This window comes from Eumetopias jubatus, unplaced genomic scaffold, assembly GCF_037043125.1.
Source record: "Eumetopias jubatus isolate StellerSeaLion01/CBP00866 unplaced genomic scaffold, mEumJub1_p1.0 scaffold_4, whole genome shotgun sequence".
In the NCBI taxonomy this organism is placed as follows: Eukaryota; Metazoa; Chordata; class Mammalia; order Carnivora; family Otariidae; genus Eumetopias; species Eumetopias jubatus.
Genome location: NW_028274810.1, coordinates 69134656 through 69161904, shown reverse-complemented (window position 1 = coordinate 69161904; position 27249 = coordinate 69134656). Strand labels below are relative to the sequence as shown.

General features: G+C 34.6%; 1 protein-coding gene across 4 annotated transcripts in view; it reads right to left on the bottom strand.

Moving 5' to 3' along the window:
- Window positions 1-27249, bottom strand: part of SPATA6 (spermatogenesis associated 6) — a 144101-nt gene that overhangs the window by 16415 nt on the left and 100437 nt on the right. The gene's annotated exons all lie outside the window — the stretch shown is intronic.

Here is a 27249-nt window from a genome sequence, read left to right as displayed (position 1 = left end):
AGGAAAAATGATTCCCCTCTTGTTCCTTATCAACATTCCCATTTGCCAACATGTAAATACAGAAAAAATGGATGACACCAATATTTGCTGAGTTCCTGTAAGGTATCTAGGACTGTGTTAGGTCCTCTTTACATGGGTATCACTTAAGCCTTTAATAACCTTAAGAAATAGGAGGTAGTGAAATCCAAAAAATTAAATAACTTGGCCAAAGTCATACATTATTAAGCTGGAATCGAAACTCAGATCTAACCTGATTTACATTATACTGCCTCCTACAATGCAAATGAAATCAAAACCTCCATCCCAAGCCATTAGATTACTCTCCTATATGAAAATTAGGCTCAAACTTTCAGATATACCTATTTTTCAGCTAATATCTACTTGTTTTTTTAATGAGGGTGTTCCGAAATAATATAGTCCAGAAGAAACTTTCTCAGAACTTCCACGAAGAAACATTTTTCTTTCAGCAAAAGTCATTAATAAAATAAACATTATTAAAAGAAGCTGTGGGCTTTCCTTCCCTGAAACTGGCACTAAGTTAAATGTTCTCTTAAGATTCCTTTCACTGGGGCACCTGGGTGGCTCAGATGGTTAAGCGTTTGCCTTCGGCTCAGGTCATGATCTCAGGGTCCCGGGATTGAGTCCCACATCGGGCTCCTTCCTTAGCAAGAAGCCTGCTTCTCCCTCTGCCTGCCCCTTCCCCGGCTTGTACTCTCCCTCTCTGTCTGGCAGATAAATAAATAAAATCCTTTTTTCTTTTTAAATTCCTTTCATCAATGATCACTACACCTTGTGCATGTGATTGACATCTTACTTAGACTACCCCTGGGACAAAGAAATAAAAGGCATCTACTCATGCTTGCAAACTGAAAAATTTAGGGACAAAAGTGGCTAGTCTAAAACATATCCAGAACTAAAAGGCAGCAATCTCACTAATTACATAGTGTTTAAATAAAATATACACCTGTCATTCTCAAACACATGAAATTCTCATATATAGTTAAAATACCCATAAGGTGTATTTTATTGCTATCAAAATTCAATACATTATTTATAGTGAATTGTGTGCAAGACAAGAATTCAAATAGAATTTGATCATTAGTTCTAATATGCATTAGCACCCTGGACAAATCAGTTAGCCTTAATGGCTTTAATTTCTTAATTGATAACATAGAGAAAATTTAGGTAGACTTGCTTAAAGACAAAAGGATAGGAAGTTGAAGGGCTAACTTTGAATTGAGGTTTTTCTAATTCTTTCTTCTTTCTTTCCCTCCCTTCCTTCCTTCCTTCCTCCCTCCCTCCCTCCCTCCCTCCCTCCCTCCCTCCCTCCCTTCCTCCCTTCCTTCCTTCCTTCCTTCCTTCCTTCCTTCCTTCCTTTGAGAGAGAGAGAGAGAGTGGGAGGGAGAGGAAGAGAGAATCTGAAGCAGACTCTGTCCTGAGTGTGGAGCCCCATGCAGGGCTCTATCTCACGACTGCGAGATCTTGACCTGGGCTGAAACCAAGAGTCTGAGACTTAACCAACTGAGCCACCGAGGCGCCCTGAGGTTTTACTAATTCTATAACCTGGTTTATATTATAAGTGTAATAGAGAATAATAAAGTCTGAAGGGAAGACCACTTAAAGAATACTTAAATGGTAAATTTTTTTTACACAAGTTTAATTTCTAAGGGATCTCATAGGATTTAGACACGTGGCCCACAATACTTTCTTAATATGCCATGATCGTGAATTTAAAAACTAAAGATAAAAATAGATATTTCTTAAGCAATAGAGATGAGACATTCAAGTATGTTGGGTGTTTTCACGTCTTGTTTAAACCATGCTCATATAGGTGAGCCTAAAACTGGCTTTAAGCCGCTGGAGAAATTGGGAGTGGAGTTAAAGCTAACCAGGGTTGGTTTTTCTTCCTTTGGGAAGGCAGTGCTGTCTGGCCTGAGATCCCACTGTGTCACCCGCCTGTCCGCAAACATTCTAGTCTTTGAGATCAGGATGCAGTCGCGTCCCCCGGGTTTTGTTAGGTAGGTGGATAGCCCAGGGTATGGGTTTGCTGGGCTCTGCTGAGATCAGGCTGGGCCCCCTGCTCCCCCCGGTCACTTGGATATGACCACTCACTCTTCACACCCGCTAAGACTCAAACTGTGAAATAGGTAAAACTAGCTTTCATCCACTATGCGTGCTCAATACTAACTTTCAGAAAAGGATTCGTGAAGCAGAGAATTGCGCGTGAGTCCAGGCCCTTGTTCCAGAAGGATCCCCAGCCTCCGAGAGGCACGTAGCTTTTCTGCAGAACGGAGGGCCAGGTGTGGGTGGCGCGCCTTTCTTTCTTTGAGAGAGAGAGAGTGGGAGGGAGAGGAAGAGAGAATCTGAAGCAGACTCTGCCCTGAGTGTGGAGCCCCATGCAGGGCTCTATCTCACAACTGCGAGATCTAGACCTGGGCTGAAACCAAGAGTCTGAGACTTAACCAACTGAGCCACTGAGGCACCCTGAGGTTTTTCTAATTCTATAACCTGGTTTATATTATAAGTGTAATAGAGAATAATAAAGTCTGAAGGGAAGACCACTTAAAGAATACTTAAATGGTAACTTTGACAAATTGCCAGAGGCAGAGTGTGAAAAAGTACGTGTGATAGTTAATTATATGTCAACTTGGTTCAGCCATGGTGCCTAGATTTTTGGTTGGACATTATTCTGTCCATTTCCATAAGGCTTTTATGGATGAGATTAACTTTTACATGAATGGACTTTGAGTAAAAGAGACTGACTTTCATAATGTGGGCACGCCTCATCCAATCAGTTGAAGGCCTTAAGAGACCAAAGGCTGACCTCCCCCACAGAGGAAGGAATTCTGCCAGTAGACTGCTTTTGGATTTGAACTACAACTCTCCCCTGAGTATCCAGCCTACCTCATCAGATTTTGGACTTACCAAGCTTCCACAATTGTATGAGCCAGCTCTTTAAAATTTCTCTCTCTCCAATATGTGTATATGTATATAAATACACACACATACATACACATGTTCTTTTGCTTCTGTTTCCTTGGAGAATCCTGACTCACACAATATGAGAATGAAAAACTCATACAATATATTAGTTGGAGACTTCAGTACTTCACTTCCAACAATGGATAGAACAATCAAGACAGAAAATCAACAAGGAAATGGAAGACTTGAACAAAACTATAAATCAACTAGATCTAACATCTACAGAACACACTCTAGACAATAGCAGAATATACATTCTTCTCAAGTATACATGACAAATTTTTCAGCAGAGACCATTATTAAACCATAAAATGAGTTTCAATAAATTTAAAAGGACTGAAATCATACAAAGTATGTTATCCGGCTGCAGTGAAATAAATTTAGCAAATTAAATCTTTATTGAAAATTCTCCTACAAAGATGGGCTTATTTAAAAACATTTAAGAAATAAATAATCTTACACAAACTCTTCCAGAGAATGATTGGGAATATTTTCCAAATCATTTTTTTATAATTTAAATTCAATTAATCAACATATAGTACACATCATTATTTTCAGATGTAGAGTTCAATAATTCATCAGTTACGTATAACAACCAGTGCTCAAATCATTTTTTAAAAAAAATTATTTGCGAGTGAGAGAGAGTGTGAGCGAGCAAGTGGCAGGAGGGGCAGCAGGAGAGACTCTTCAAGTAGACTCCCCACCAAGCAGGAGCCAGATGTGGGGCTCCATCTCATGACCCATGAGAGCATGACTTGAGCCGAAACCAAGAGTGGGATGGTTAACTAACTGAGCCACCCAGGCACCCCTCCCAAATCATTTTTATGAGGCCAGCCAAAACTTAAGGAAGGAAAGGAAACTTACAGACCAATCACTATCATTAACTTAGATATAAAAATCCTAGGTAAAATATTAGCAAATCAAAACCAGTAGAGTATGTGTGTGTGTGTGTGTGTGTGTATACATATATATATATACATACATAAATTATGACCAAGAGTTTTGTTCCAAGCATGCAAGCATGGGTTAACATTTGAATAATCAAATAAGCAATTTACCACATTAAAATAAAGAGAAAAAGCATTTAATCATCTCAATGTCGTAAAATTCATACATTTACAATAAAAATTTAAAAAAATCATAAGAAAAAGAATAAAAGGCATTTCTGTAATCTAGCAAAGAATACCTACAAAAAATGTATAGCACACATCATACTTAATGTTGAATTATAAAAAGCTTCCTTCTTTGGATGGCAAACAAAACAGGATGCCCTCTATCACCACATCCATTTCATATTGCTTTGGAAACCCTACACAGTGCAATAAGGCAAGAAAAAGAAATAAAAGGCATAAAGATTAAAGAGGGAGAAATAAAACTGTCATTCTTTACAAATTATATTATACATACAAACACGAAAGAACTACCATATATTAACATTAATATGTGAATGTAAAGTCACTGGATACAAGGTAATTATACAAAAATCTATTACAGCCATTAACTAAAACCAAATAGAAGATACAATTTTAAAATATACAATTTATAATAGCATTAAAATATCCAACATTTAGGAATAAATCTACTGAAAGAAATGCAACTATGATAATTATGACATAATTGGGAGAAATTAAATATCTAAATTAATTTTAAAAGACACCATTTTCATGGATTGTAAGACTCAATATTGGTAAGATGTCAGTTCTCCCCTAGTTAAAGCACCGATTTAATGTAATCTCAGTCAAAATCATAGCATGTTTTTTAAAACAGACAATCTGGTTTTGGAATGCAGATGAAAATTCAAAGAACAAAAAATAACCATAGCAATCTGCAAGCAAGAACAAAGCTGAAGAACCTCTACCATTAGATATCAAGAGTTAATATAAACCTATAGCAATTGAGAAAGTATGATTTAGTACAAAATGAAGCCAAAGAAACAGAAAAAATCCAGAAAGAGACTCACATATATACAGTCCCAATGGAATAGGACAGAATCCAGGACCATCTCCATGTAAACAGAGTAAGGAAAAGAATGGCCATTTGAAAAAAAGATGACGGATCATAAACATAGGGGAGAAAAAGAAACCTTCATCCAAATCTCACATTATACATACAAATCAAATCCACATGCATTGTAGATCTAATGTGAAAGGCAACATGATAAAAGATTTTTTTAATGGGGGAATATCTTCAGAATCATGGTTAGCTGAAGTTTTCCTATATGGATGTAAAGAAAGCACTAACTAAAACACTAACCAAAAGGAGAGGAAAATTGGGCTACATTAAATTAAGAATTTCTATTCACAAAAGGACTCTTATTAAAGAAACAAACATGTATGTCACAGATTGGAATGTATTCATAATATAAAATATACCCATTAGAAAATGTCCAGGAATTAAAAGACCTTAAGAGGCATATGGTACAAAGGGAACAGGTTTAACATGTGCTTTTTGAGAAGTACTACAAAGGCCAAACTGGATAAAAATAAGGGATAATCACAGCTAAGTGTACAATATTAAAGTGCTGAAAAGAAATAACAATGAAAAAATCTTAAAAATTGCCAGAGAAGGGAATTCTAGGAAGATGTTAGTGACAGCATGTGGTCGGCAGAATAAGGGTGCCCAAAGATGTCCATGCCTTAATTCTCAGAACCAATGAATATGTTACCTTACATAGCAGTAGGGAATTTTGCAGATTTGACTAAGGTTAAGGATCTTGACAAGGGAGAATTACCTTGAATTATCTGTCTGGGCCCAATTTAATCAAATGAGTTCTTAAAAACAGAAAAACCTTTCATGGCTGTGGTCAGAGGGAGATGTGATTAAGAATTAGAGTCAAGGGGCACGTGGGCGGTTCAGTTGGTTGAGCATCCAACTCTTGGTTTCAGCTCAGGTCGTGATCTCATGGATCGTGAGATCGAGCCCCATATAGGGCTCCTCGCTCAGTGGGGAGTCTGCTTGAAGATTCTTTCCCTCTATCCCTCGCCCCACATGTACTTGCTCTCTCTTTCTCTCTCTCTCAAAAAAACAAATCTTTTTTAAAAAAGAATAAGGGTCAAGGAGATGCAACGTTGCTGGCTTTGCAAATGGAGGAAAGTGGCACATGCCAAGGAATGTGGGTGGTCACCAGGAGCTGGAAAAGGCAAGGGAATTGATCCTTCCCTAGAAACTCTATAACGAAAACAGCTCTGCTGACACCTTGATTTTAGGCCAGTGAGATCCATGCCAGATCTACAGAAATGTAAGATAATCAGTTTGATCTACTAAGCTTGTGGTAATTTGTTGTGGTAGCAATAAAAAACAAATAATATTTAGAGGCACAAATCCCCTCATAAAAACATGCAGAAATTGTTTTGGGGTTAGATGGAATAATTCACGGCAGACCAATACTCCTGCTGAAAACTAGAAAAGTCAGAAACAAATATAAATTTATATGTTTTAAGCTATTAGAAAGATGCAAAAAAAAAAAAGAACACTAGTGATTATAACATTTCAGAGGAGAGAAACTTTCAAAGGTGGACTGATGATCTGCACCACCATTTTCCTTAAGCATTTGCATATCCTGAGCACAGGCTAATAACCAGAGCTTCTATTAGAACAAAGGTCATTGCTGCGACCCAGACAAACCAACAAAGTTTTTGATGGTTGTAAAAGAGTGGAGTAATGTAACGGAATATTATGAGGCCTTAGATGTACAACCAGTATCTCAGTTATGACATTTATTGATTTATGAAGCTGCATGGGACTAGAGAGTATAGAGATAACCCAAAAGTATCCGAATGTTCCTACAGTTTCATGGTACTTAAGAGATAAAGATCTACTAGAGCTAGAGGCCCTCAAAACACAAGAGGCAAAAACCCTGGAGATAGTATTGACACTTAAGGACCTGTAACTGTTTTTAAACTGGAAAGACTTGACAATCTGGGACTAGCTAGGCTAAAATATCTGGTCTTGGCTCCCCTATTTCTGGGGAGGGAGTACCCAGCACAATTTTTTGTGAATCACACCACACTTGAGAAGTAAAACTGAGAACTGGAAGAGCCTCAAACATATAAAAGTGTCTTGTCACAATATTTGCCAAATTCTGAAGCTATGCCAGGTTGGGGAGCAACAAATTAATCCAAAAAATGAATGAAAAGCAAAAGATCCATGCCATATAATTAGATGGTAATTAAAAGACAAACATCTGTCAGGAAAAAAGACTTTGGTAACAAAGCAGTTAAGAGCTCATAGCCTTGAAATGTAGTGAATTGATACTTGACTGGTTGCAATCACGTTTACCCGAGGGTACCTGATTTCTGGGAGCAGCTAGAACTGGTTGTAGAGTTGGTGCTGGCAGATACAGAAACCAGCAGACATTTTGATGATTATGCAGAGCTGATGTCATAAAAACAGAGATGAGAGGGGACTCAAATATATGAATATTTTCTGCAGGTTCCTGGTATGGAAATGTAAGGAACTAAACCTAAACTCTCTGCGAAGTAGGAGAGAAATTTCCTCAGTTTCTTGGTACTGAGAAGACAAAGACCTGAAAAACTCTGACTTGAAAGCACTGGAGGCTAATTACCAAAAAAAGAGAGCTGAAGTGAGATTTAATGAAAGTCTGATTAAGGATGAACTGAGATTTACCAAAACATCAATATAGCCTCAAACTAGTTTGGTCTCTTTTGAATCAAAGTTAAAAGGTGAAAGATTTGATGCGACCTGCCTAATAGAGGAAAGAGGGAATCATCTGGAAAGATCTAAAGTTCTTTTAGAAATAATGTCCAGAATTTAATTATGAAATAAGTAGTACAGTCAAGACAGTACAGTCAGGACAGTACACAAGAGTAAAAAGGACAAAGGAAGCAGATCACAAGTGCAACCCAGCTGTCAAAATTAGGAGATAAGCCCTTCATACTATGATCAATATGTTCAAGAAAATAGATGAAAAGTTGGACAAAATACACATAAAGGTTAAGGTTTTCCAGAAACATTGGCATTTATAAGAATTAATCAAAGAGACATTGTATATCTAAACATTAAATAGAAATAAAGAACCTAATAGATGGGTTTAACAGTATATTGGAAACAGTAGAAGTATCAGGTCTGATCAAGTCTGATCACTGATCAGACAAGATCAGTGAAGTAGAATACAGGTTCATAGGAAATGCTAATAAAAGAGAAAGTAGAATGATGAATACAGAAAGAAGTGCAAGAAACTGTGGGAGATAATCAAAAGGTCTAATAGATGTAATTGGACACCCAAGAAGTAAGGAATAAAGGTAAGGTCATATAGCATATTTGAAGAAATAAAGGGCTGGAATTCCCCAAACTAATTTAAGTAATGAATTCACAGATTCAAGAAACTCTGGGCAGGGTTAATAATAAATAAAACCAAACCTTTCAGAACTAAGGACAAGAGAAAATACTAAAAGAAGCCAGAGATAAAAGACATTACAAGAGAAAGGGTTAAGACTAACAACAGGCTTATCAAGGCCTATTTTTAAAGTACAGGAAGAAAAACATCTGCCAACATATACATCTATATCCAGTGAGGAAAAAGTCTTCACAGATTTAGTGGATACATAAATAAATCCATAAGTAATAAAAATAAGTAAATAAAAATGAGAAAATTTTCCAATAGCAGATCTGTACAAAAAACCACTAAGGGGAATTCTTCAGGCAAATGGGAAATGATCCAAAATGAAAAGAGAATTCAAAACTAAAAAGCACCAAAAAAGATGAATATGTAGGCAAATATAAATACTACTATACAAAATATGAAGGCAAATATAAATAAATATTATTATACAGAACAATAGTATCAATGCATTGTGGAATCCAAAATACATACAGAATTAAAATGTCTGACAATAACTTTAAAAAAGAAAGGAGTTTAAAAGGAGTATAAGTGTTCTAAAATTCTAGCACTATCAAAAAACTAGTGAAGAAAACAATTGTATTAGATTGTAATAGAGGATACACGTATTTTATAGGGCAACATTAAAAGAATAATAAGCAAATACATACCCTATGAGTTAAAAGAGGGAGGAGAGGGAATAAAAATATCTTAGTTAAAGGAGATATGCAGGAGATTTAAAAAACAAATGAATAGATCTATCAGATAAAAAAACAGAAGATGGTATAAACCCAACAATATCAGTAATTAAATGATTACACTAAATAAAGGTAAATACTGAATATTACAAAACCCAACTACATAAGACACACATCTTAAATATAAGGACAAAGAAGGGGTAAAAGTAAAAGAATGAAAAGTACCGATCAACATTAACCAAAAGAAAGTTGATATGCCTATAATAATATCAGACAAAATATATTTGAAGGCAAGAAGCTTTCCTAGAGGTAAAGACATTTCACAATGACAAATAGGTCAATTAATCAGAACCCCCCCCCCAATTTAAACATGTATGCATCCAACAACACAGTTTCAGAACATGCAAAGCAAAACCATAATACATTATCAATTCATACTCTCTGGAATACCTATAATGGGGAAATAAAACCCAGAAAATACAGTGTGTTAGCAAGGATATAGAAAATTAGAACTCTCAACCACTGATACTGGAATACTTTGAAAAAACTCTTCAGCAGTATATTCTACATTCCTTCCTTATGACCAAGCAACTTCACTTTAGGTATATATCCAACAGGAATACATATATATGTTCATCAAAGAACTTATATAATAATATTGATAGCAGTACTATTAGTATTAGCCCCACATAAAAAGAATTAACTGATAAAGTTTGCTATTCTTATTGGAATACTATAAAGCAAAGGTTGTCAAACTATTCTTTGAAGGGCCAAATAGTATATATGTTCAGCTTTGCAAGTTATGTGCTCTTTGTTACAACTGCTCATCTCTGCTGTTGTAACTTGAGAGCAGCCATATAAAATATATAAACAAATGGGTCTATTCATGTTCCAGTAAAACTTTATTTAAAATTTATAAGTCTGGAATTTGTCTGTGGACTATAGTTTGCTGATTCCCACTATATAATTATAAAAATGAAGCACATGCATGTCACAAACATAATGATCAGCAAAAGAAACTAAATACAAAAGGATAATTACCATATGATTCCATTTATGAAATGTTCAAAAACACATAAAACTAGTCTATATGTTGTTAGATATTAGAATGTAGGTTGTGTAGTGACTGAAAAGAGGCACCAGAGGAATTTCTGGGGTGCTGGTAATCTCAAGTCTCTGATCTGGATGCTGTTTACCCAGGGGTTCACTTTTTAAAAACTCACTGTGCTGTAGAATTTAGGATTAAAGTAAATTATACTGAAATAATTTTTTTTAATTACCTAGAATAGCATTATTAAAAAATCCATGGGAAACATCTGCAAGAAAATTAAGTGACAAGATATTCCCATGAACTCCAAAATATCAGGAGACATTTGTAAACCCCCAGTAGGTACATGAGATGGTAACACCATCTGTGGAGGACAAATCAGAGGAAAACATTGAAGCATCTGATAAACCAAATAACTTCAAAGTAACAAAAGAGAGTATTCACTCAAAAGGTTGGTGGGCCAATTCAGAAACCGAAACCAGAAGAGGTTTTCTCACTCTCATAGTAATGAATACAAAGGATTTACAATAAATTCTGAAGGAGCTGGAGCAGTCTGGGACCCATTAACTCTCAAAACTAACACGCCAAAGTCATCTTCCAAGATAAAACTTTACATTGAGTATAAACATCTGGAAAAAGAATACAAATTGAACAGGGAAGTAAAAACAAAAGAAAGAAAATTTCTACATAAAAATTGGGTAGAAAAAGCAAGCCAGGAAATGTCAGAAACTAAGCTGCCATGCTTTAGAACAAATGATGAAGACAGAAAAAAGAGCTCTCAAACTACACATTTAGAAAAATTAATCTAAATCCTATGTCGCTTTTTAAAAGTTTAGGAAAAAATAATTTTACAAAGTAATTATCATAAATGGGTTAAATTTCATAAAAAGTTTTAAGAGGGGAAAAAGAAGACCAAATAAGGAGCCCTCAATGAAAGCACGCCAGAAAAGTCATGCTCACAAAACAGATGGAAAATATTTTACCTATGTCTTCATGGCCTGACAATTTGTCTTCCCAAGAGTAAATGTTCTTATGAGAGAACAAGAAAGAAGCTTTAATGTCTTTTTGATGTAGCCTCAGAAGTCATACACTGTTATTTCTTCAATAGTCTATTGTTTGCACAGATCAGCCCTATTCACATGTGGTGGGAAGAAAATACACAGGCGTGAGAATACTAGTAGGCAAAAAATCACTGGTAGCCATCTTTTACCCCAATAGTAAAAGAACAAATTTAAAAGAATTTAAAACAACAATTATAAGGATACTAACTGTGCTTGAAAAAAGCATAGATGACACTAGAGAATCCCTTACTATGGAGATAAAAGAACTAAAATCTAGTCAGGCCAAAATTAAAAATGCTATAACTGAGATGCAAACTGAATGGATGCCATAAAAATGAGGATGGACAAAGCAGAGGAACAAATCAGTGATACAGAAGATAAATTATGGAAAATAAAGAAGATAAAAAGAAGATGAAAACAAAGGTAATGGATCATGAAGATAGACTTAGGAAAATCAGCGACTTATTAAAATGGAAAAACATTCGTATCATAGGTGTCCCAGAAGATGAAAATAGAGGAAAAGGGGCAGAAGGTTTATTTGAGCAAATTATAGCTGAAAACTTCCCTAATCTGGGGAAAGATACAGGCATCAAAATACAAGAATCACAGAGAATCGCCATTAAATTCAACAAAAGCTGGCCATTGCCAAGGCATATCATAGTCAAATTCACAAAATACAGAGGCAACTAAAGAATCCTGAAAGCAGCAAGGGAAAAAAAGTCCTTAACCTACAAGGGAAGACAGATCACGTTCACAGCAGATCTATCCACAGCAACCTGGCAGGCCAGAAGAGGGTGGCAGGATATATTCAATGTGCTGAACGGGAAAAATATGCAGCCAAGAATACTTTATCCAGCCAGGCTGTCATTCAGAATAGGAGCGAGAAAGAGTTTCCCAGACAATCAAAAACTAAAGGAGTTCATAATCGCTAAACCAGCCCTGTAGAAATATTAAGGGGGACTCTTTGAGTGGGGAAAAAGAACAAAAGCAACAAAGACTAGAAAGGACCAGAGAACATCACCAGAAACACCAACTCTACAAGTAACACAATGACACTAAATTCATATCTTTCAATAATCACTCTTAATGTAAATGGACTAAATGCTCCAATCAAAAGACAGAGAGTATCAAAATGGATAAAAAAACAAGATCCATCAATATGCTGTCTACAAGAGACTCACTTTAGACCTCAAGACACCTGCAGATTGAAAGTGAGGGGAAGAAGAACCATCTGCCATGCTAATGGATATCAAAAGAAAGCTGGAATAGCCATACTTATATCAGACAAACTAGATTTTAAAACAGAGTGTAACAAGAGATAAAGAAGGGCATTATATCATAATTAAGAGGTCTATCCATCAAGACGATCTAACAATTGTAAATATTTATGGTCCCAACTTGGGAGCACCCAAATATATAAATCAATTAATAACAGACATAAAGAAAACTCATTGATAATAATACAATAATAATAGGGGACTTTAACAGGCCACTTACAGCAATGGACAGATCATCTAAGCAGAAAATCAACAAGGAAACAATGGCTTTGAATGACACACTGGACCAGATGGACTTAACAGATATATTCAGAGCATTTCATCCTAAAGCAGCAGAGTACACATTCTTTTTGGGTGCACATGGAACAATCTCCAGAACAGATCACATACTGGTTCACAAATCAGCCTTCAACAAGTACAAAAAGATCAAGATCATACCATGCATATTTTCATACCACAACACTACAAAACTACAGGGAAAAATCTGGAGAGACCTCAAATACATGGAGGTTAAAGAAAATCCTACTAAAGAATGAGTGGGTCAACCATGAAATTAAAGAAATCAAAAAATGCATGGAAGCAAATGGAAACATGACAGGCCAAGACCTTTGGGATGCAGCAAAGGCGGCCCAAGAGGGAAGTATATTGCAATACAGGCTTATCTCAAGAAGCAAGAAAAGTCTCAAATACACAACCTAACCTTACACCTAATGGAGCTAGGAAAGGAACAGCAAATAAAGCCTAAAGCCAGCAGAAGAGGGAAATAATAAAGACTGGAGCAGAAATAAATGATATCGAAACAAACAAACAAAAAACCCAGTACAACAGATCAATGAAACCAAGAGCTGGTTGTTCAAAATAATTATTAAAATTGATAAGCTCCTAGCCAAATTTACCAAAACAAAAAGGACCCAAATAGATAAAATCACAAATGAAAGAGGAGAGATCATAACCATACCACAGAAATACAAACAATTTCAAGAGAATACTATGAAAAATTATATGCAACAAACTGGGCAATCTGGAAGAAACAGACAAATTCCTAGAAACTTACAAACTACCAAACTGAAACAGGAAGAAATAGAAAACTTGAACAGACCCATAACCAGCAAAGAAATTGAATCAATAATCAAAAATCTCCCAACAAACGAAAGTCCTGGGCCAGATGGCTTCCCAGGGGAACTCTAAAACAATTAAAGAAGAGTTAATACCTATTCTTCTCAAACTGTTCAAAAAAAAAAAAAATAGAAATTGTAGGAAAACTTCCAAACTCATTCTACAAGGCCAGCATTACCTGGATTCCAAAACCAAAGACTCCACTAAAAGGGAGAATTACAGGCCAATATCCCTGATGCAGATGGATGCAAAAATTCTCAATGAAATACTAGCAAATCGAATTCAAAAGTACATTAAAAGAATTATTCACCACAATCAAGTGGGATTTATTCCTGGGCTGCAGGCTTGGTTCAATATTTACAAATCAGTTGATGTGATACACCACATTAATAAAAGATAAGAACCATATGATCTTGCCAATAAATGCAGAAAAAACATTTGACAAAATACAGCATCCATTCTTGATAAAAACCCCTCAACACAGTAGGTATAGAAGAAACATACCTCAACATCAAAAGCCATATATGAAAGACCCACAGCTAATATCATCCTCAATAGGGAAAAACTGAGGGCTTTTCCTCTATGGTCAGGAACAAAATAAGGATGTCTACTCTCACCATTACTATTTAACATAGTACTGAAAGTCCTAGCCTCAGCAATCAGAAAGAAAAGAAATGAAAGGCATCCAAATCAGCAAGGAAGATGTCAAACTTTCACTATTGGCAGACAACATGATACTCTATGTAGAAAACCTTAAAGACTCTACCAAAGAATTGCTAGAACTAATACACGAATTCAGCAAAGTTGCAGGTTATAAAATCAATGTACAGAAATCTGTTGACTTTCTATACACCAATAATGAAGCAGTAGAAAAAGAAATCAAGAATCTATCCCATTTGCAACTGCACCAAAAACAAGATTCCTAGGAATAAACCTAACTAAAGAGGTAAAAATATGTACTCTGAAAACTATAGAACACTTATGAAAGAAATTAAAGAGGACACAAAGAAATGGAAAAGCATTCCATGCTCATGGATTGGAAGAACAAACATTGTTAAAATGTCTGTATTACCCAAAGTAATCTATACATTTAATGCAATCCCTATCAAAATACCAGCATTTTCTACAGCACTAGAACAATCAATCCTAAAATTTGTATAGAACCACAAAAGACCCCAAATAGCCAAAGCGATCCCAAAAAAGAAAAACAAAACTGGAGGCAGCACGATTCTGGATTTCAAGCTGTATTACACAGCTGTAGTCATCATGACAGTATAGTACTGGCACAAAAACAGACACATTGTTCAATGGAACAGAATAGAAAACCCAGAATTGGGCCTGAACTATATGGTCAACTAATCTTCAACAAAGCAAGAAAGAATATCCAATGGAAAAAAGACAGTCTCTTCAGCAAACGGTGCTGGGAAAACTGGACAGCAACATGCAGAAGAATGAAACTGGACCACTTTCTTACACCATACACAAAAGTAAATTCAAAATGGATGAAAGACCTAAATGTGAGACAGGAATCCATCAAAATCTTAGAGGCGAACACAGGCAGAAACCTCTCTGACCTCAGCTGTAGCAACTTCTTACTAGACACATTTCCAGAGGCAAGGGAAACAAAAGCAAAAATGAACATCAAAATAAAAAGCTTCTACATGTGAAGGAAACAATCAACAAAACTAAAAGGTAGGCTATGGAATGGAAGAAGATATTTGCAAACAACATATCTGATACAGGATTATTATCCAAAATCTACAAAGAACTTACCAAACTCAATATCCAAAAAAACAAATAATCCAGTTAAGAAATGGGCATGGGACACAAATAGACACTTTTCCAAAGAAGACATCCAGGTGATTAACGTCTGTTAACATGAAAAGATGCTCAACATCACTCATCATGAGGGAAATACAAATCAAGACCACAATGAGATACCATCTCACACCTGTCAGAATGGCTAAAATTAACAACACAAGAAACAACAGGTGTTGGTGAGGATGTGGAGAAAGGGGAACTTTCTTGCACTGTTGGTGGGATGCAAACTGGTGCAGCCACTCTGGAGAACAGTATGGAGGTTCATCAAAAAGTTAAAAATAGAGCTACCCTATGATACAGCAATTGCACTACTAGGTATTTATGCAAAGGACACAAAAATACAGAATCAAAGGAGTACATGCATCCTGATGTTTATAGCAGCATTATTGACAACAGCCAAACTATGGAGAGAGTCTAAATGTCCATCCACTGATGAATGGATAAAGATAGATGTGGTGTATATATATACACACACAATGGAATATTACTCATTCATCAAAAATAATGAAATCTTGCCATTTGCAACAACATGGATGGAGCTAGAGTGTATTACGCTAAGTGAAATAAGTCAGCCAGAGAAAGACAAATACCATATGATCTCACTTATATGTGGAATTTATGAAAGAAAACAGATGAACATATGGGAAGGGGGAAAAAAGAGAGAGGAAAACAAACCATAAGATACTCTTAATGATAGGGAACAAACTGAGGGTTGAGGGAGGGAGGTGAGTAGGGGATGGTCTAAATGGGTTATGGGGATTAAAGAGGGCACTTCTTGTGATGAGCACTGGGTGTTGAGTGTAGGTGATGAATCATTGAATTCTACTCCAGAAACCAATATTGCACTTCATGTTAACTAAGTAAAATTTAAATTAAAAAAGAAAAATTTAATTAAAATATAAAAAGAGAAAATATTCACAAAATAATGAAAGACACATGACATACATTGGGAAAAAAATCAATCCAGAATAATCAACACATGATATATTCTGGTATTATTACTAAACTTTAAAAATGAAGGGGAAAAAAGCCCCACAATTGGATTTCCAGGCTAAAAGAGTAAGTCACTCACAAGGGAAAGAAAATTGGATTTTAAGCGGATTTTGACAGCAACATCCTGTGTCAAAACCAAGAAACATATTTAAAATAAAGAAAATGTGGGGTGCCTGGGTGGCTCAGCCATTAAGTGTTGCTTTCGGCCCAGGTCATGATCCTGGGGTCCTGGGATTGAGCCCCACATCAGGCTCCCCACTCCATGGGAAGCCTGCTTCTCCCTCTCCCACTCCCCCTGCTTGTGTTCCCTCTCTCACTGTCTCTCTCTCTGTCAAATAAATAAAATCTTTAAAAAAAATAAAAAAATAAAAAAAATAAAGAAAATGTAAGCCAAGGATTTTTATATCCAGCCAAAGTAACTTTCAGGCATAAAGACTACAGACAAAATATCATTATCATGCAACTCAGGGAATATTTGTTCCATGGGCCTCCTTAGGAATTTACTAGGGAAAGAGCTTCAGACAACTGAAATGATTGGAGAAGACACTGACATAAAATAAAAAAACATTAAGTATTTACATGTAGAACTTTAAATGAAGAATATAAAGGAGAGAGTATAGTATTATAGCATATAATGGTATATGCTCTGAAAATGTAGCTGAGTACAGTTATGAAAAAGTGGAAAGGAGAAAAAAATTCTTTAACATTCTTCAATAATTGTATCTTCAATGGTAGTTTGCTATTTTTGTTCTGAGATCATTTTGTTAACAAAGCAAATGAGGACTTGGATTATGTTCTAATTTTATCACCTTGAATGCATCTGTATTCATGACTCCTGGATTCCAGGATAAAGTCTACACATCTTAGCCTGGTTTTCCATGATCTGGCCCAACAATGACCTTCTGCTTTACCTGGATTATCTCCACAAGGAGTTTTACCTAAAAACATGCATTTCTGTACAGGACAGGCTGGTAGGATTAAGTCACATTTACTCTTATTTCTGCTATTTAAAGCATCTAGGCAAAAAATAAAATAAAATAAAAATAAAGCATCTAAGCATTGGAATTGCTACATAGAGCAAGTGAGTGAGAGAGAGAATATGAACTAATCAGGCATTATGTGCCTACTGATGAAAGACAGAGCATGACTCAACCTTTCTGTTTATATTTAAGAGGTGTTTTGAAATAACCATATACTGGCATTTTTAGTCTATATGACAATCATTGTGTTCAATTATAATGTTTATTCTGTTTGTATTTAATGTACCTAACTGATACAGTTGGGTATAAATTTAGTGTTTTCTATTTATCCTGCCTATTCTATATTCTGTGTTTCCCTCTATTTCCTTATTTCTGCCAGAAGGCACCAGAGTCTGGGATTTAGACATAATAGCAAAAGGACTGGGGTCTTTGTTGAAGTGATCTTACATTTTCTTGAATAAATGTGAAAATCATTTGCTCCCTTTTCACCTGGATTTTATTTTCAACTGAATCTTTCCTGATCACTGACTTTCATTAGCTTGTTTGAAATGGGTTCTCTTCATTTTTTAATGATTATCAAATTTTCAACATATTATGTTTTATTCCCCTCTGTACTAGTCAAATGTTTAATGATTCATAAAGGACTTTTTCACTGTCCCAGAAGAGTTTGATATTTAAATAAAATCTTTGTGAAGTAAAAAAAAAAAAAAAAGTCTTTTTCTTTTTTTGTAAAATTCTTTGTAAGGTATAAAGTAAATTTTAAAAATCCTGGTGTTTATATTTAAGATGATATATCTTTGTCTATGAGTATCCTTCAAGGAGGACCAACCTGTACTTTGATCTGACCTGTGTCCAGAGAGTGTGTTTGAGTGTGCAGATAACAATGTCTATCTCTAATATGTTAGTGTTTATTTCTGTTTCTGAACATGTATTCTGTTGATGGATCTTATGTTTGCATGTTTTCACGTTTATGTTTAGACATTTATATTTTCTAACTTATGTGTATCAGATTGTACTTTGTGTGTTTATTTCTGTAGAGCTTAGGGGTTAAGATCATAAAGAGTAAGGAGGGCACTTGTATGAGCACTGGGTGTTATACGCATGTTATGTTATATACGTATATGTTATATGTATATATGCATGTGTTATACGCATATGAGCACTGGGTGTTATACGCAACTGATGAATTATTAAACACTACATCTGAAGCTAATGATGTACTATATGTTGGCTAATTGAATTTAAATAAAAAAAACAAAAGAAAAACAATAAAAACATGCTAAAATTAAAAAAAAGTATTAATCTAGATTCAAATCTTTGCTCCAATCATCTTAAATAGCTACAAAACCTTATATAAGCCACTTAACTTTTCTGAGCCTCAGTTCATCTTTAAAATAGTACTCCTTAATAGTAATTACTTTATAAGATTATTGCAATGATAAAATGGAGTAACATATACATAGTGCCTGGGATGTAGTCAACACTTAATAAAAAGTTATTATTTCTATGTAATCAATTTGTTTTTCTCTGGAAAAACAATGACATTACTTGTTTATGCTTTTTATTATTATATTTAATCATATACTGTGCCACACTGTTTTTTTTTACTCTTTTATATTTATTGGTTTATTAAATCATTGGATTATATAAGTTCCTTATGGGTCAGAAATTTGATTATATGAAAAGATCTCCAGTGCTGTGCATAGTGCCAGATACAGAGCATGCAGATATTTGATGGAGAATGCTCAATATATATGGATTAACATAGGCAGAAATATATGACTAATTTTAATAGCCTGTGTTCAGGCTGCTCTTAGTGTAAACCAATTTAAGGTACTGAGATTAGTGCCCAGTTTAAGCCAACTGCATGTATGTATGTATATATGTGCGTGTGTGTGTCTATGTGTGTGTGTAGTTTGTTTTTGTTTAAGGGCACAAGGAAGCTACTTAAACAGTAGTACTAGTGGCACCAGCATTTCTGAGAGAAGCGATGAACTAAAGGTCTGCAACTGGTGTTTTCCTGGGGGCATTTGTGTATTGAGCATAGAGCAAAATGTTGGGAATCTATGCTTTGTTCAACCACAGGTCCACTGCTGGAAGACAAAGAAATCAGCAGGGTTTTGGCAGTCTTACTATGCTAGATGTACAAAATTAAAAACCTGAGAGGCCAAAATCCAATGAGACATGATGGGTGCAAAACTGAGCTAACTGTTCCCTCAAGATACTGGCTGAATGTCTGAATCAGTACAGGGTCAAGGGACAAAAACCTAAACAGAAAGTATTTGAAAAGCAGAAGGGATTTGCTGCTGTCTACCTAAGAAGAATTATACATAGTACCCTATGGGAGGGAAGGAGCTTATAATCACACCAGCTCTCAGTTAAAAGCCCAAAGAGCTGAAATTAAGAACTTAGAACAGTTGACCTTGAACATGGGTTTGAGCTGAGCAGGTCCACTTACAAAGCAGATTTTTAACAGTACTATAAATATATTTTCTCTCCCTTATAATTTTCTTAATAACATTTTCTTTTCTCTAGCTTACTTTATTATAAGAATACAGCACAGAATACATACACAAAATATGTGTTAATCAACTGTTTTATGTTATTGGTTAGGCTTCTGGTCAACAGTAGGCTATTAGTAGTTAAGTTTTGGGGGGGTCAAAAGTTATATGCAGATTTCTGATTGCAAGGGGGCTGTGGAGCTCTAACATCCGTATTGTTCAAGGCTCAATGGTAGTTTAACATTTTATTTTTGAATATTTAGATTTACAAAACAGTTGCAAAGATGAAAGAGTTCTTGTGCACAGGAACTTCACCCTTCATCCACATTCTTAATGTTAATATCTTATATAGCCACAGTTCATTTTGCAAAACAAAGAAATTAACATTAGTACAGTAATTATCTACATTGCAGACTTGGATTGCACCAGTTTTTCTGGCAATGCACTTCTATTCCAGGATCCAATACAGGATACCGTGGTGCTTTTAGATCATTTCTCCTTAGTCTCCAATCTGTGACAAGTTTCTGTCCTTCCTTGTTTCTTATGACCTTGACAGTTCAGAAGAGTACTAGTCAGGTATTTTGTAGAAAGTTTCTCAATTTGCTTTTGTCTGATATTTTTTCATGTTTAGACTAGGGTTATGGGCTTTGGGGAACAATGTCACAGAGCAGTGCCCTTCATAACACCTGATATCAAGGAATACAGGATGTCAGCATGAGTTATCATTAGTGATGTTAACCTTGATCACTTTGTAAAGGTGTCTGCCAGATTTCTCCAAGTTACAATTTCTCCTTTCCATGCTCTATTCATCAGAAACAAATCATTAAGTCTAGCCCACACTCAAGGGAAGAATAATTATGCTCCACGTCATGGAAGGGGCAATATCCACAATTATTATTTACAATTCTTCTGTAAGGAAGATGTATCCATTCTCATTCTTAGTCATTCATTGTTTCACTTATATCAATATGTACTCATGGATTTTGTTTTATTCTTTGGGTTATAATCCAAATATTGCTATTTAATTTGTTGCTCAAATTATTCCAGCAATGGCCACTGGGACTTCAGATTGGCTCCTGTGTTCTTTTGATATGCCCCTGTCCTCCCCACTGCCCCCTCCTTTTTTTTTTTTAAAGCAATTCTTCACTTTCATACTACAAGATGTTCTTCCATTGTAATCTTTGTTTCCCCTGCCCCAGCCCCAGGATCAGCTATTGCTCCCAGAGTCCTGGTAACTTTTACTGAATACAGGTATTTAGAAACCAAGATCTGGGAGCTGGGTGTGCTCAGGGCTATTGGGTTGTCACTCCTTTTAGGCCTTTTGGAGGACCAAAAGTAGGAAATATAGATGTGTACTAAGCCAAATACACTCATATCTATATTTGAGTCAATCTATCTGTATATATACAGTAAAATAAACATGAATTAAACTGTTATTTTAGACACTATTCTAACATCATAGGGCTCACCTTGTTTCTTTGTCACTTCTTTTCTGACAATGAAAAACCTGGTATCCAGCCAAAACACTATACTCCAAAGTTATTTAGGTAAGCTAATTTAAAACTATATCTTGTATTTTTAGTACCTTTAGATTCATTTGTTATAATCTGCATTAAATCCTCAGAAGCCCAAACATCACACTTGATATTTTTTTCTTTTATTTTTCATTCACTAAAGTTCTCTCTTTCTGATGTACATTTCTGGTAGTTTTGACAAATGCATAATGTCACATATCAACAACTTCAGTACCCATCAGCTCTAACACCCTAAAAATCTCCCTGTGAGACTGGTTTCTTTGTAATCAACCTCTTCTGCCTCCCCTATGCTTTGCTATTTCAATGTCATGTAAAAAAAGAAAATCAACAATATGTAGCTTTGGAGTTCTAGCTTCTTTCATTTAGCAAACTGAATTTAAGACTAAACATGTTGTACGAATTTATAGCTCACTTTTTAAAAAAAGATTTATTTATTATTTTAGAAGGGGGGGAGGGGCAAAAGGAGAGGGAGAGAGAGAATCTCAAGCATATTCCCCCTGAGCACGGAGCCTGATGCAGGGTTTGATCCCATGACCTCTGAGATCATGACCTAAACCGAAATCAAGAGTCGGATGCTTAACTGACAGCCATCCAGTGCTCCTATAGCTCACTCTTTTTTATTGCTGAGTTATAGTCAATTGACTACCATAGTTTGTTCACCATTTGCCTTTGAAGAGTATATTGGTTGCTTCTAATTTTGGGCAATTATGAATAAACTTACTATAAACATGCATGTACAGGTTTTTGTGTGAACATAAGTTTTAATTCATTTGGTAAATACTTAAGAGTAGGATTGCTGGGTTGTATGATAAGTGTATCTAACCTTATACAAAACTGCCAAGCTGTCTTGTGGCTGTACCATTGGGCATTCCCACTGGCACTGAATGAGAATTCCTACTGCTCCATATCCTTGACAGCATTTACTAGGATAAGATTTTTTGGGTTTTTGTTTCTGTTTAACAATTCTAATAGGTAGCAGTGGTATCTCATTGCAGTTTTAATTTGCATTTCTATAATGATTATTGAGCATCTTTTCATGTTTATTTGGTGAAATGCCTGTTCAGATATATTGCCCATTTTTAATGGGGTTCTTTATTTTCTTGAGTTGAAGAGGATTTTTTTTTTTTTTTTAATTCTGGATACAAATCCTTAATCATATATGTGATTTGCAAATATTTTCATCCAGACTATGACTTGTCATTCTATTCTCTTAACATTGTCTTTCACAGACCAAAAGTTTTTTAATTTTAATGAAGTTAAATTTATCAATTTTTTTATGGATCATGTGCTTGGTGTCATTTCTTAAAAGTAATTTACAAATATAAATTAAATAGATTTTCTACTATGTTTTAGGTCTATGATCTATTTTTAAATGTGCATTTTTAAAAATCCAGAACTATGCACTGAAAGACAACAAATGCAAAGTCTCTGTTTAATTGACTTTGTACTTTTGTCAAAACTCAGTTGACAGTATTGATGTGCGTCTATCTCTGAGGTATCTATTCTATTCCTTTGACATATGTGTCTATGGTTTAGTCAACAACACACTGCCTTCATTGTTGTGCTTTATAGTAAGTCTTAAAATTAGTTGCTAGGTCCTCCAGCTTTGTTCTTTTTCAGAATTGTTTTTGGTTTTTCAATTTCCTTTGCCCTTGCCATATACTTTTATAATCAGCTTGTCAATTTCTATTAAAAAGTTTGATAGGGTTTTAATTATGATTGCACTGAATCTAGACATCAAATTGGGGAAAACTGACATCTTCATATTGAGTCTTCCAATCTGTGAACATGATGTAGTTCTTCATTTAGTTCTATCTTCTTTGATTGCTTTCAACAGCATTTTGTAGTTCTCAAAATGCAAATGCTGCACGTATTTTATTAGGATTATACCTAAGAACTTCAATTTCTGGTGCTATTGTAAATGGTATGGATTTCCTAATTTAAAATTCCAACTATTCATTTCAGATATATAGGAAAAAATTGACTTCATATTTTGTGACCTTGCTAACCTCACTTATTAGTTCTGGGAGCTTTTCTGGAGATCCTGTGGAATTTTCTGCAAAATAATATCCTCTGCAAATATAAGTGGTTTTTTTTTTCTTATTTTCTAACCTGTATCCCTCTTATTTCTTTTTCTTATCTTCCTGCATTGTCTAAGACTCCCAATATGATGCTAAAGAAATGTTAAGAGAGGGCATCCTTGTTTCTGAATTTAGGGGAAAATATTCAGTCTTTCACCATTAACTACAAAGTGTTAGCTGTAGGTTTTAAAGATGTTCTTCATTAGGTTGATAAAGTTCCCTTCTGACCTCAACTTTACTAAGAATGTTTATCAAGAATAGAGTTGGATTTTGTTAGATACTTGTTCTGTGCTTATTGAAATGACATACAGAAGAAATATGCTTTTTATTTAACCTGTCAATAAGATGAATTTATATTGCATTTCTAGAATGAGACCACTTGATTATGATATAGTTTCATTTTTATATAGTGCTGGATTTGATTTGCTAGTATGTTCTTGAGGATTTCTGCATATATGTTCATGAGGGTTTTGGGTCTGTATTTTTCTTTTCTTATAATGTCATTGTCTGGCTTTGACATTAGGGAAAATACTGATTTCATAAAATGAACTTAGGAAGTTTTTCTTCTACTTTCTGTCTGGTAAAACTGCCATTAGGTTTTTCTTAAAGGTTTGGTAGAATTAACCAGAGAAATCATCTGGGCCTGGTGTTTTCTTTTATGTAAGATTCTTAACTTCAAATTCAATTTCTTTAATAGATATACAGCTATTGAGATTGTGAACTTCTTCTTGAGTTAGTTTTAGTACTTTATGTCTTTCAAAAAATTCTTGAAAGTTATGTCTTTCATAAAGTTTCAAATAGTTTTAACATCAATGTAAACACATAAGACAGGATTAGCAGACTAGAGGACATTTCCAATGAAAGTATCCAAATTAGAGAGAGAGGAAAAAAAAATTAAAAATATCAAAATAAGCACAAGATACATGAGTCTAAAAATCTAAAAAATCTTATACAAGTCTAAAAATCTAATATAAGTATAATTGGGAAATCCAGAAAAACAGATAATGGGGCATAAGTACTGTTTAAAGAAAGAATGGCTATAGGTTTTCCAAAACTAATGAAAAATATCAACCTACAAATTTAGGAAGCCCTGAGAATTTAACATAGAATCAATCCAAGAATACCACATCTAGGTGTATAAGAGTAAATTACTAAACACAAAGTTGAGGAGTAAATCTTAAATGCAACAAAGTGGGGAAAAATTCCCACATTACTTCAAAGGTGTAATAGCTTACTTTTCAAGACACACAAAAAAGCCAGAAGACAATGTAATACCTTCTTTAAAATACCAAAGAAAATAACTTTACCAACCCAGAGTTTTATATCCTATAAAACCATCCCACATAAAACTAAAACCAAGATTTTTCAAACAAAATCAGAATTCACAGCCAGGAGAATGTTATAAAAGATGTATTAAAGGCAGAAGGAAAATGACTCTAGAATCCATATGGGAACATGGAATTACAGGAAAGAAGGAAGAATAATAGAAAGGATAATGAATAAAATGAAAGAACATGAATAAACATTACTATACAAACAAAATCAATTTCTTGTGTGTTTTATATATGTAGAATTAAAATGCATGACAAAAATGTACAAAAAAGGGGGCAGGTTAAAAAGGGTTAAATGTTTTAGGGCCCCGTTATTGTTAGAGACGTCAACAAAAAAATAATTTGTCATGTATGCATTTTGAAATCTGTAGAGCAACCAATAAAAAAAAGTTAAAAATGAATAACAATTTAATAAAAATGAAAGTAAGTTATAAAAAATACTTACCAATCCAAACCAAAGACACATCAATCTACATAAAAGTTCTAGATTTTAATTCTTCAAAAAAAACCTTGTGTTACTCACAAGATATGCACTTTAAATATGATAAAAAGAAAAAAAATGGAAAAATACCTACCATGCATAAACTAGACAAAAGAAAGCCATTGTAACTACAAATATCAGATAAAATGTACTGTGAAGCAAGGAATATTACTAGAGATGAAGAACCTTCACAATAAAAGGTTCTGTATCCCACCAATGACATAGCTTCAAAATATATAAAATTAACGAAACAAAAAATCTTGTTTTTTGTTTCAAAGAAATCTTGAGGCTTAAAACTTTCTTGGGACTTGATATCTATCTATCATGATACAGAAAAAATAATTTTAATCAGATCATATATTTAAATGGGAAATAAAACAGAAAGCCTTTAGAGGAAAACATAGGAGAAAGTCTTGAAGTACACAAAATTTCTAAAAATGTTAATCAACAACAAAAAACCATAATAAATTGAATTCCTTAGGATTAAGAATTTCTTTTCATCAGAGATGTCATTAAGAGAATAAAAAGGCAAGGCACAGAGTGGGAAAAGACAATTACAAAACATATACCTAAAAATTCATATCAAGGACCTATATGGCTCTCTCAACAAAAAACCAAAAGGAGATAATTCAGTACAAAAATTGGCAAATGACTTGAACAAGTGCTCACAAAGGAGAATATCCAATGGCCAATAAGTATACTCATTAGTCATCAGGAAATAGCAAATTGAAACCATCATATGATAAACTACGTCTTACCAAAAGGCCAAAATGAAAACACACACAGGCGCACACACACACACACACACACACACACACACACACACGCCAATTAAGTACCAGTAAGGATGTGGAGCAAGTATAACTCTCATACACAGGTAGTTAAAATCACTTGAAAAATTCTTTGCCAGCATCTTCTAAAGCTGAATGTACACATACCCTATGACTGGGCAATTCCAAATAGGAAGAATACATACATGCCCAAAGAAGAATACATACATATCCTAATAAGAATACAATGATACCCAAAGTATGCATAAAATGCTTACAGCAGCTCTATAAGAGCCCAAACCAGAAACAACCCAAATGTCCATTAACAGAGGAATGAATAAGTGAACAGTAGTATTTTCATATAATAAAATACCATACAGCAGCCAAAGTGAAGATATTACTAAATATAAGATGTCTGCAGTACAAAGAAGTCTGAATTGCAAAGTCAAAGTGAAACAAGTCAGAGAAAAAAGTAGATACTGTAGGATTTCATTTATATAAAGATTAAAACACACAGTACTAATCTTGCTATTAGAAATTAGGATAACTTTTACCCCTGGAGTGGCAGTAGCTGAGAAGAAAGAAGAGAAGCTTCTGCAGAGCTGATAATAGTTTATTTCTTGATTTGGTAAATAGTTTACAAAGGAGTGTGCTGATTTATTATAATTCATAAACTGGTTACTTATGATTTGTGCATTTTCTATATATACATATATACACTGTACTTTGAAAACAAGCTTAATTTGAAAACAGTATGCATATAGAAACTTAAAACTGTACAAACTGATGGAATGTCACATAATCCAGTTATATTGTCAGGACCAAGCCTAGTACCCAACATGACGCTCATGATAAATGACTGTTTTTCAAACTACTGAATGAAACAAACAAAAACAAATCAAACACAAAAAGAATACACTGTAATTATTCCCCAGCTGTCCTTCATATATATGTTTATTTGCCTTACCTCAGAAAATATTCTCATATTGATGTTCTCTAATATTAAACCCAGTAAACCTGACCTGCTCTTTTCCTCTTTTAAATATTTAATTAACATAAAAATCAGTTGGGAAGCTGCTTCAAAACAATTATTTCTCACCCCACTCCCCTCATTCTACCATTTAGAATAAAATATTTGTGGGAAATGGAATTGTTTTATACTGGGCCACAAAATAAGAGTCTCCACACTTTGAAGGCTATAAAATAATCATCATAAAATCTCTACTTACTGACTCT